The sequence below is a fragment of the Mizuhopecten yessoensis genome, unplaced genomic scaffold, assembly GCF_002113885.1.
Source record: "Mizuhopecten yessoensis strain PY_sf001 unplaced genomic scaffold, ASM211388v2 scaffold10289, whole genome shotgun sequence".
NCBI lineage: Eukaryota > Metazoa > Mollusca > Bivalvia > Pectinida > Pectinidae > Mizuhopecten > Mizuhopecten yessoensis.
Window position 1 is genome coordinate 32474 of NW_018408472.1, and position 12245 is coordinate 44718.

At 36.6% G+C, this 12245-nt stretch overlaps 1 protein-coding gene across 3 annotated transcripts in view; it reads right to left on the reverse strand.

Moving 5' to 3' along the window:
• LOC110460012 (transcription initiation factor TFIID subunit 10-like) overlaps window positions 1-12245 on the reverse strand; it is a 45428-nt gene that overhangs the window by 28521 nt on the left and 4662 nt on the right. Inside the window, exon 1 of one of the 3 annotated variants that reach the window (XM_021512703.1) lies at window positions 3562-3656. The exons of 1 other annotated variant lie outside the window; for it this stretch is intronic. The gene's annotated coding sequence lies outside the window, so the exon portion shown is untranslated. Of the gene's footprint in view, window positions 1-3561; window positions 3782-12245 lie in introns of those variants that run through there. One more of the 3 variants, XM_021512701.1, reaches the window with a different exon arrangement.

The window sequence follows — 12245 nt, forward strand, 5'->3', positions numbered from 1 at the left end:
TTGGCGTCAGTGAATATCAATGAATTCAGAATGTAACGAAGACCAGAAGCAGATTCACGTTTAAAAATGTGACATACCTCAGCACACTGTCCCCAGCAGGAGTTATAATAAAACAACGTTAACCTCAGTGAGACTGACGATTACTGTCACATGTAGATCTAGTCTGTACACTGTAGCTGACACAGCAGCTCTTACAGGGAATAGCTAATATTCTATGTATATCTACTGAAAGACCCCCACCCATAATGTAATAAGGTAGAGCCAGGAGATAGATAATTAGCAATTTGAAAGCACAGACTTTATAAAGAGAGATCGAGGCAGCCAAATTGTTGTACTGACCTTTTATATGTCTCTATATGGCAAACTAATTTCTCATGTCTAGTATGTTTTCATCTTTTCTCTAGAGGTCTTAGTAATTTTTTATCAATTCACCTGGGGTTCGTGAAAAACAAGTTTTGTAGTGAAAAACTCAGTTTTTATGCTGCCTGGCCTGTCGCGATCGTATGCTATGACGTTTTACCAGAGTGTGCAAAAACTACATCGGAATTAACAAATGCCTGGTTAAATTTGTTCAGACCGATAAAAAAAAAATGATCATTTGATATTTTGGTTAGACAATGAATGAAATCAAATAGAAATTGATTTTCAGTCTGATGAGTGATAATCCTTAAAGGGTGTCACAGACATTGTTTACATAGAAAAGTGCTCCTTGCATATATATTGATTTGAAAATATCATAAATTAAAAAGTACAGTATGTATTTGAGGTTCCCACAAAGACTATAAAACACATGCCAAAGCAATCAAGCCCCATATCGTCATTTACATAGATTTATAAGAGAAAATTTCGCTACTTTCATATCAGCTTTTGTTCAAATTAGTACACAGGCAATATTTACAAAATACTGACAGTAAACCATGAAGTATTGGTGTCAAAAATTTGCATTAGCAGTCAAAACAAATGATAACGCCCACTTTTTGTAAACAGTAACGGAAAAATTTGATTTGGAAATTTGAGTCACCCAGTTGTTTTCAGATATCAACACTTTGAAACATTGAAGCCATGCCATTGAATTCCCAGGGCACTGTAACATGGAGCCCCAAATAAATGACCAAGTTTATAGATACTGGAGAATGTTCCCAAATAGGAAGTGCCTGGGTGTTAGACTCCAACACACCCTATAGTGGACAAGTAAGGCTACTATATTGTGTGTGTGTGTTACCTTCGTAATATTTTTCAACAGGTAGGCTAACTTATATATATATATATATAATCTGATACCTGAATGCAAAATGCTAGATTTTCTGCAAGAAGATAATTCAGCTATATTCTGTGTGTTTATATTAACCGATTGATTGCAAGATGCCAGATTTTCTGCTGGAAAAATAAAGGTCATCACTATGATGTTGCTAGATTTCATTGACGAACATAATGTCTTTGAAAGTCCATAGTATTTCAAGATAAATTAGCTGGTTTCAACAATTTGAAAATTTTACTACATGTTGAATACAATGACATGCTATAGTTATGACCATGATTACTTAATGTAAGATGGGTCTCTCTGGTTCAAGTACACCAAACACAAACCATTAAGTGGGTTATTGACCTTTTTACCTGTCCCTACATTCTATAGAGCTCTAGGGCTTTCTGAGATGATCGATGTTGCATAGAATAAAGTCATTAAAGATGTTAGTACTTCATACCATCAGTAGACTATAGTAATTAATACACATCAAAGACAGCTTTAGCCTTTAGATATAGCAAAACGATCAACAGGTTGATATCAAAATTTCTGAATGCTGCACCACTGGACTGTGATACGTAATGAAGCAAAGCAGTATTCTCCATTCACTGCAGTTATTGTGCAGCAAATTTCCTGTTGAGATGCACAAGAATAAATGGTCGGTTTTCTACTGAAAGTTGGGTATTAACAAAACTACACAATTAAGAACATTTTAATTAGTAGTAAATCTTCCTACATACAAAGCAGGACACAATGAAATTGTGTTGAAAAGTCAATGTAAAACAGCACACAGCCTTGTTGTCAAGTGTGACGTCAAAAGATTCTGGTGTCAAAGAGTATACATATACAGTATGTATGCTACTAATTCCCACAATTATTCATAAAGTTTCTGTTTTTTTCCCATGTTTAAAAAATGACATCAATTGAAAATTTAATGTTTTTCCTGTTGAATACCACTGCATTTTCAGAAGATATTTGTTATGAGCATGTAGATGTACACAGAAACCATCCTAGCCTCTAGATCTATATTCAGTCAAAAAGCAGTGTTAGAAGTCACAAAACAGAGTATCTTAGACAAACAGGGCTACACACTCTTTTGTCCCAAGCTGATATGGCATTGTAAAATGGTCCCAATTATAAAGCTTCAATGTAGTACCTTACAAGAAAAAAATCTAAAAAAATCTGAAACCTCAAAGCCCTGAAATCTGACCTTACTATCTATGTAAAGCTTGTCAAGATAGAGCAACATGTTTAAGTCAGAAGCTTTTATCTTGGAGTCACTGTAACCCCATCCACAACAGTTGTTAATAAGTGCTAAAAAAACCAGATTTTAATCTCTCAACCCCTTCCGTTATACTAGTGATACTTAAAAGTTTCTTTATATCAAATAGAATCAATTCTTTGAAAATGAACTTTTTCAGCCAGTTCACCACTAACATCTGGCTATTGGCTATAGGGAGTTGTGACCTTCAACCCGATATCAGTTTAATTTTTGCCTTAGCTTCAGCAAATAAAAAAATAAAAAGTTTAAAAAGAAAGTTACTTTCAGTTACTTTTTCAATGTCTGCAGATCAATCAACTATATACTGTCAGTAACCTATGACATTTGATTTCTTTGTTGCATGAAGTTTAACCTTTGATTGACCTTTGATTTAGCTATCTCCCAATGTTTAGCATACAGACATTACATCCCAAGCAGATTACCTTCCTAATCAATTAACCAAAAGACAGCCAGTAATAAAAACAATGATTTTATGTAACAATGAGTAGTGTATTTGACATGTAGTAAATTATATGTAGGTCATCTCTAGATCTCCAGTAAATACTTGTCTTAGTCTACATACCAACACACCTGTCTGTAAAGACATCCTTTGTGTTAATTATAACAATTACTGAGTGCAATTTTGTAAAACAATTAAGCAACTCAGTACAAATTTCCAGCATACAAAAACATTCATAAATTTACATCAAGGAATTCAATCAATAAAGCATAAAATGATTTACAACTTAAGTTGTGCTCCATTCATTCAGAATTCACTAATTGATTGTCTAGTCAGCCATTCAACATGTTTGTTTACAAATTGACATCAAGTAATCCAGCTATCTAATGTAACAATACAGCAACTTTTGCTGGGAAGGCAAGTGGTTGGATTATCCTCTGGTGTACCAATATATATATATATATGCTGTTTTACACCAAAATGCTGACATCATAATGTCGGCTGGTATGCCAAAAGTAGTACTACTATCATCAATATTGTACTTGATAAGGAAAGCAAGGCAACATTACCTGGGAAAACAAACACTGATTTATATACCTGTACTGTTGTATTCTTACATCCATCCATTGTGGTGACTGCTTAATATCCTAATATATCAGTCTGGTTGATGATGCTGCAGGCACAGTGTTTATTTTAACAGAGAACACAACCACTGGATGAGACTGTGATATTGAAATGTGTTGGCGGAGGAAGAGAACCACAGCACGGGACTGTGACAGAGCAATGGAACCAACGAGAACAAGACGAAAGCGTGGGAGTGTAAAGCGTCACAGAGAAAAATACCACAGTTTGGGACTGTGACAGGGGAATGAAGGAAGTGTCACCGAGAACAACATCACCGAGTAGGACTGTGACACAGGAATGGATGCAATAACTAGCAAAGAATAAATACCACACCAAAGGACTGTGATAGAGCAATGGAGCAGTTTCACAAGAAAACAGGAATGGAGGCAGTACCAGGCAGAAAAAAACCCACAGCATTGGACTATGACTAGGGAACATAGGCCATGTCAAAAGGAACGAAACTGTAACATTGGACTCTGACTAGGGAACATAGGCCGTGTCAACAGCAACAAAACTGTATCATTGGACTATGCCTAGGGAACATAGGCCATGTAAACAGGAACAAAGCTGTAACATTGGACTGTGACAGGTAGTGGGGTACCGATAACCGGAAACATCAAGTAAATCGAGCTAGCCATGAGGTAGATTTGATAAACGATTTAGCAGTCAGCACATAAAAGATTGATTTTGAAACTTTGTCATGAAAAACATTGTTTTTGTAGGTTTGTCATGAAGAACTGAAATTCTTAAGATACATACGGTTGCTTTTCATGTTTAATCCAAAATAAAACGGTCCTTTCACCCGCTCTCGTTGATTCTCGCTTGAATTATGCCAGCATTCAAGCGTGATAGCTATAGCGTCATTACGTAATCAATGTCAGTGCAGTGATTTGTAGGTAGGGGCAAATTTATAACTGACGAAATCCAAACTGACGGCAAATGACAGCCACCGGAATAAAAGCACTTTCTTTTTCAGCGAAGGGATGGTGGGACATAAACTTTACAGTACCAACTCAATTTGACTCAATTTCAAATGGGTTAACAATAATAAATGTCATATCAAGTACTTAACCCAAAATGCATAACCTGATTTGTTTGTGTTACGATAGCTATCATCATGACTTGTCCGCAGGAGATAGGAAATTGTCAATTTCTGAAGTACCTTTTCTCATTATATGAGCATCTCTTGGATGAAGTTATTAGAAAAATAACACAAAGTTATATAGATATTTTTTAATGATTGGACAAAATGTCAATTTATTAAATCTGGATGAGACTGTGATATTGAAATGTTTTGGCGGAGGAAGAGAACCACAGCACGGGACTGTGACAGAGCAATGGAGCAGTTTCACAAGACAACAGGAATGGAGGCAGTTCCAGGCAGAAAAAAACCCACAGCATTGGACTATGACTAGTGAACATAGTCCATGTCAACAGGAACAAAGCTGTAACATTTGACTGTGACAGGGAGTGGTGTACCGATAACCGGAAACATCAAGTAAATCGAGCTAGCCATGAGGTAGATTTGATAAACGATTTAGCAGTCAGCACATAAAAGATTGATTTTGAAACTTTGTCATGAAAAACATTGTTTTTGTAGGTTTGTCATGCAGAACTGAAATTCTTAAGATACATACGGTTGCTTTTCATGTTTAATCCAAAATAAAACGGTCCTTTCACCCGCTCTCGTTGATTCTCGCTTGAATTATGCCAGCATTCAAGCGTGATAGCTATAGCGTCATTACGTAATCAATGTCAGTGCAGTGATTTGTAGGTACGGGCAAATTTATAACTGTCGAAATCCAAACTGACGGCAAGTGACAGCCACCGGAATAAAAGCACTTTCTTTTTCAGCGAAGGGATGGTGGGACATAAACTTTACAGTACCACACAGCACGGGACTGTGACAGAGCAATGGAGCAGTTTCACAAGCAAACAGGAATGGAGGCAGTGCCAGGCAGAAAAAAACCCACAGCAATGGACTATGACTAGGGACCATAGGCCATGTCAACAGGATCAAAACTGTAACATTGGGCTATGACTAGGGAACATATTCCATGTCAACAGCAACAGAACTGGAACATTGGACTATGACTGGGGAACATAGGCCATGTAAACAGGAACAAAACTGTCACATTGGACTATGACTAGTGAACATAGTCCATGTCAACAGGAACACAACTGTAACATTGGACTCTGACTAGGGAACATAGGGCATGTCAACAGGAACAAGACTGTAACATTGGACTATGCCTAGGGAACATAGGCCATATCAACAGGAACAAAACTGAAACATTGGTCTATGACTAGGGAAAATAGGCCATGTCAACAGGCACAAAACTGTAACATTGGACTATGACTAGGGAACATAGGCCATGTCAACAGGAACAAAGCTGTAACATTTGACTGTGACAGGTAGTGGTGTACCGATAACCGGAAACATCAAGTAAATCGAGCTAGACATGAGGTAGATTTGATAATCGATTTAGCAGTCAGCACATAAAAGATTGATTTTGAAACTTTGTCATGAAAAAGATTGTTTTTGTAGGTTTGTCATGAAGAACTGAAATTCTTAAGATACATACGGTTGCTTTTCATGTTTAATCCAAAATAAAACGGACCTTTCACCCGCTCTCGTTGATTCTCGCTTGAATTATGCCAGCATTCAAGCGTGATAGCTATAGCGTCATTACGTAATCAATGTCAGTGCAGTGATTTGTAGGTACGGGCAAATTTATAACTGACGAAATCCAAACTGACGGCAAATGACAGCCACCGGAATAAAAACACTTTCTTTTTCAGCGAAGGGATGGTGGGACATAAACTTTACAGTACCAACTCAATTTGACTCAATTTCAAATGGGTTAACAATAATAAATGTCATATCAAGTACTTAACCCAAAATGCATAACCTGATTTGTTTGTGTTACGATAGCTATCATCATGACTTGTCCGCAGGAGATAGGAAATTGTCAATTTCTGAAGTACCTTTTCTCATTATATGAGCATCTCTTGGATGAAGTTATTAGAAAAATAACACAAAGTTATATAGATATTTTTTAATGATTGGACAAAATGTCAATTTATTAAATATAATCCTTTTGGCGTTTATTTCAACCGATAATCGATTACCAATCGATCTTGAATGTCTGATAATCGATCTTCAAAATTGGACCAATTCCAAGCACTACAGTAATGAATTAAGACAGTCTCAAAGAGAACAACAGAACCACAGAATGGGACTGTGATAAGGCAATGGAGATTGGGATTGCAACAAGAGAATGGAGGAGAAACGAGCTTAGCTTATTTTCTACTGAAAATAAAAAGGATAACCAAAAATTGCTATTTGTTAGATATAAACTACAGGAAACTTTACAGACATCAAAATGTTAGAATAACTTTACAAAATCATAGTGCTATTGTCTTCCATGATGGCCTATTCATATTTATCTATTCAGTTTTGTATTGAAAGTTGCATAAAATTTGTTTAACTCCCAAATTGCCAAAGGATTTTCCAATCAAAAATTGCTTGCCTTAAACCATAATACAAGCAGAAACTGCTCAAAGGGACTATAATTCTATATATTTCAGTACACTTTTCCATAGAGTTACCTTATACCCAGCTGTTACAAGTGAAAACTAAACAACTGTTTCCAAAGAAAATCAAAAGAGCCCAGATTACACCTAATCACAATTTCCCTTATGAGAATTTTAAACCACGTTTCATACAGTACAACCTGGTCAGGTTATTGATATTTCCTCTATAAAACACAGAAATGCTTAGTGGCTCCCCCAGGGTGAACAGGAAGGGTCTGTTAATTCTCAAACATCAGACAACAGCAGACTATTTATAACACTTCAACCACTATAAGATACAATCCTGATTTCAATTAACCGATATCATAACATAGAATCATTATATAATTAACAAACATAACAGCTATGTTATATAAGGTTCACCCAGTACAGACAGTAAGGGTACCTGGGTAGCCCAATAGTCAGAGACTAGTGAAATCTCCAGCTGGACTAGTACATGTACTTAGTACTTCTAAAAACTGCTAGCCCAAATGACAAGTCAAAACTTGATTTTATATATCATGTATAATATTGGGAAAGTAGAATTTCCACAGGGACTAGTAAAATTAAAATCTACTACATATGTAGCCTGACTGACCAGTGGTTTTTGAAATTAATTTCTAGTCCGGTCAGTAATACTTAGACACTAATTGGAAAATGAACATTCCAGTCCTCCAATATCGGGGAAAATGTGCTTTTGCTAACTGCAACTGGTTGTAGAGTGTATACATGTTAAATACTCAAGTTTGTTTTAAAACATAATGAACATCAAAAGTTAGATAAATTTATCACAAGAGAAAGTAAATACATTTTCCACTCCACTCAGAGTTTATTTTTATATAAAATACAATGACATTCAGTAGTGTCTAACCAATCTGTCAACAGCTCAAAATTTAACAATAAAATTACAAGTGATATTTGATTTATTTTGTCCCATCATAAATACCAAACTAAGTAAACACAATACATTTTAGTGACATTAAAACACTCACCATAAGCTCTGCCCCGCAGGAACTGTTTTGGAATAGATGTTAATGATATAAATGCTACATGTAACAAGCTGACAGACTCAAAATGACAAACCACGCCCAACTATTCGAGTCTTTACCTCAAAATTTGAGTAGTCACCTGTGATTCCTGGGTTGTGGGGAGGGGTTGAGGCATTGTCAATATAGACCTGGAGTTGGGGACAATCTTATCAGGTTTTATAAACCGGACAGATATGGCCACACCACATTACATGAGTCGGTGTTCCCTGGACAGCTAGTGTCCATGTCCCCTGTCCAGAAACATTCTGGCTATCTACAGTAAACACCACCCTGCACATACCGACCAAATACCATAAATTCATATTGAATGATAGCCAAGACTGGTCAGGCTGACCTGTATTGAGATGAAAGGGTTTATTCCATCCAGGACATGGATCCCTGGGGATGGGGTTGAGGTGGGGAGAGAGGAGAACAGTGTTTCAGATGATAGAGCTTACTTGATCCAGGGGCAAAACCAAAAGGGATGGGGATAAAGATCATATACCTAGCAAGGACCCCTAATACCCTTCAAAATACCAGTTTTTAGCATTTTTGCAGGGAATTTGTCCACTCAATTATGTTGATATATATTCAACCCCCCCAAAAATTATAATGAAGACATTGGGTGCAAAATAATAAAAACCTTATTTGTCAAACTGATTAAGTAGCCTCTTCATACAACATTTCTCAAAACATTTGATTCTGAAATTTAGATAGGTGTTAATTCAGACTAGGTGTTAATTCAAACAGAAAGGTAGCAATCTCTCTAGAAAGGCAACACTGCAAAGTGGTGGTCTCTCTGGATAGACAATGGTCTGTTCAGACAGGTGGCGGTCTCTGTAGACAAGTGGTGGTCTCTCTGGACAGACAATGGTCTGTTCAGACAGGTGGCAAACTCCAGGCAAGTGCATGTGGCAAACTTTCCAGACAGGTGGCACACTCATGATCATCAGACTGGTAGCAAACTCATCAGACAGATGATGGTCTATCTGGACAGGTTGTGGTCTCTTCCGACAGACTGATCTTTTGAGACAGGAAATGGTCTTTCTAGACAGGTAGCAAACTCACCAGACTAGTAGCAAACTCTCCAGACACCTGATGGTCTTTCTAGACAGGTGGTGGTCTCTTCTGACAGGTAGCACACTCTCTAGATAGGTGGTGTTCTCTTCTGACAGGTAGCAAACTCTGTAGACAGGTGGTGGTCTCTTCTGACAGGTAGCAAACTATCCAGACAGGTGGTGGTCTCTTCTGACAGGTAGCAAACTCACCAGACTAGTAGCAAACTCTCCAGACAGATGATGGTCTCTCTAGACAGGTGGTGGTCTCTTCTTACAGGTAGCAAACTATCCAGACAGGTGGTGGTCTCTTCTGACAGGTAGCAAACTCACCAGACTAGATGCAAACTCTCCAGACTAGTGGCAAACTCTCCAGACAGATGATGGTCTCTCTAGACAGGTGGTGGTCTCTTCAGACAGGTAGCAAACTATCCTGACAGGTGGTGGTCTCTTCTGACAGGTAGCAAACTCACCAGACTAGTAGAAACTCTCCAGACAGATGATGGTCTCTCTAAACAGATGATGGTCTCTCTAGACAGGTGGTGGTCTCTTCTGACAGGTAGCAAACTATCCAGACAGGTGGTGGTCTCCCTAACAAGGAGATAGTCTCTTACAACAGACAGTAATCTCTTGGGACAGGTAGTGGTCTGTCTAGACAGATGGCAAACTTTCAAGATATGTAGTGTTTTCTGGTGAGAGGTGACAAACTCCTCAGGCAGATGGTGGTCTCCCCAAACAACTTACAAGTGGGCATGAAGTCCATCATTTTTATGTACATATTGTGTATGGTATGGCCTTATTGGACAATTTTTAATTAAATTTACCATATCACCAACCAACGCAAGTTATTTATCAGAAATTACCGCAATTCAATCTAACAAACAAACAAAAATAGCCAGGAAACTTGGATACTTGTTAATACAGTTTAAAAGACTCACAATTACTTAAAAGTCACACGATAACAAATGGTTCAATTCCAACTGTACATTCATTAGCAGAACTTTGGAGATAGAAGAAAATCATCAATATATATATTCGAAGATGTAATGGATCAGGGCAAACAGATCTAGATTGTAATAGCAAGTGAATTTTTGTGTCTAAATTTTCAGCTTCAAGCAATAGTATTTGACTGGTGTTTTTTTTTTAATTTTTATCCTTGCCCTGAGGGGTAGAAATATCAACAACATATGGTGTTTTGGGGATGGAGGTGGTGAAATACTGATAACATCTGGTGTCTGCGGAGATGGCAACACCATATGGTGTCAACTGTTGGGGGAAAAGGAACCAACTACACTTTTATTACCCGTTTCTATACCTGCTCAAAGCATATTTGTAACTCATTAAAAACCTCTACAGCAATTTTGAAAAATCTCCAATGGCACAAGTTTACTTACAATACGGTAAGCAAGCAATTTCTACACTTTTAAAAATCTTGGAATTCCAAAATCCAAACAAAACTATTGTAAAATCCTCTGAAGTCACTTACAAGAGAAACAAATAGCAACATATCTCCACAACACCCTTGAAAATCTAAGTACTTAACTGGTAGCAAAAAAATATATTAAATCATAACAAATTTGAAAATATCTCATGAGGAAAGAATGGTAACAAATCTCTACAACACTTTGAACATTTTTGAAAATCTGATTTTAAAATTTCCCAAGGGCAATTGATTTGTAAGAAAAAAAAAAGTTATGTATCAGTTAATAGCCCAGTGAAATTTGTCTAAACCTGAATCAATATGGAAACCTTAAATTGATACTGCTGTAGCTTGCCAAAACTTTTACTCCCAAATATTATATCAAAGTTGAAAAACCTGAGCATACACAATGTCAGGATTTTCTCCTTGCTGATAAATCAAACTTTTTTGACATCTAAACCTTCAGCTCAATACGTTCAAATGTTGATGCTGAGTCACTCCAGACTCTGTATCCTATTACAGATCTTGCTTTCCCAACTATTTTGGGATGGGGCCTGTGGCATTGAGTCAGAAAAAATAGGTTACAGAAAATAAATCAATAATAACTTCAAAAATCAATAAACAAAATCTCTGTAAACAAGGTGAAAATAAAATGAAAAACATCCTACATAGTTTGGAATTTTTTAAGGGAATATTACAGAAATATTGTGCACACTTAAAAAATTATTTTTCCATTGGGAATGGAGCTTAATTTTAAGTATAAAGGGGAGAAGAGCCAACGCCGTTCCAATATTAGGTAGGATCCTTTTGTTTTGGTGTTGGCTAGACTATGGATACCTTCACGGTAATAACAAAGTTATCCATCCTATTAATCTTGTAAGCTGGTCTATGTTGTGGAACCTCCTACCCCCTACAAATTGATTTTAAGTAAATTCAAAATTATTGAAACAGATTCAGATTGAAATCAAATTATTTCATATGATGTGTATGAATGTGTATGAATCTATGATTCAATGACAACGTCAAGTATATAATAGTGAGGGGAAAATGTTGTTATATCACTTTTCTTTTGATATTTAACTACATATTATTTGATTATTCCCTTCAATTCTCTATCAATTTCTGGTCTGTAAAAATTGCTGTAGGTCTATGTGAAATCTTTATCACACAGCCCAATTGTCTATTATGTAGGGATGGGCAATCAGTTTAAAATCCTAGTGGATAATCAGTTTGTAATCAGAAGTAGTGAACTAATGGATGATCGATTGCATAATCGGTTTATAATATAATCTGAATATCCAAATAGACAGAGTTGTTAACTATACATTAGGTTTCGTTCTTTTACAAGAGGCCCATGGGCCTTAACGGTCACCTGAGTTATGTAAAAACTGATGTTATCGATGTTGCCAAATGAAAAAGAAATCATTTTGTAACAATGGTAACTTGAACAACATGTATTTTCAAAATTAGTGTGAAAGATCTGGGTAGTATATGTACTATGTACAAATAGAGATTCTGTCAGTCAGCTGAATTATGTAAAGCACCTTAAGACCCTTCCATCTGTGAAGAGTATTTGAT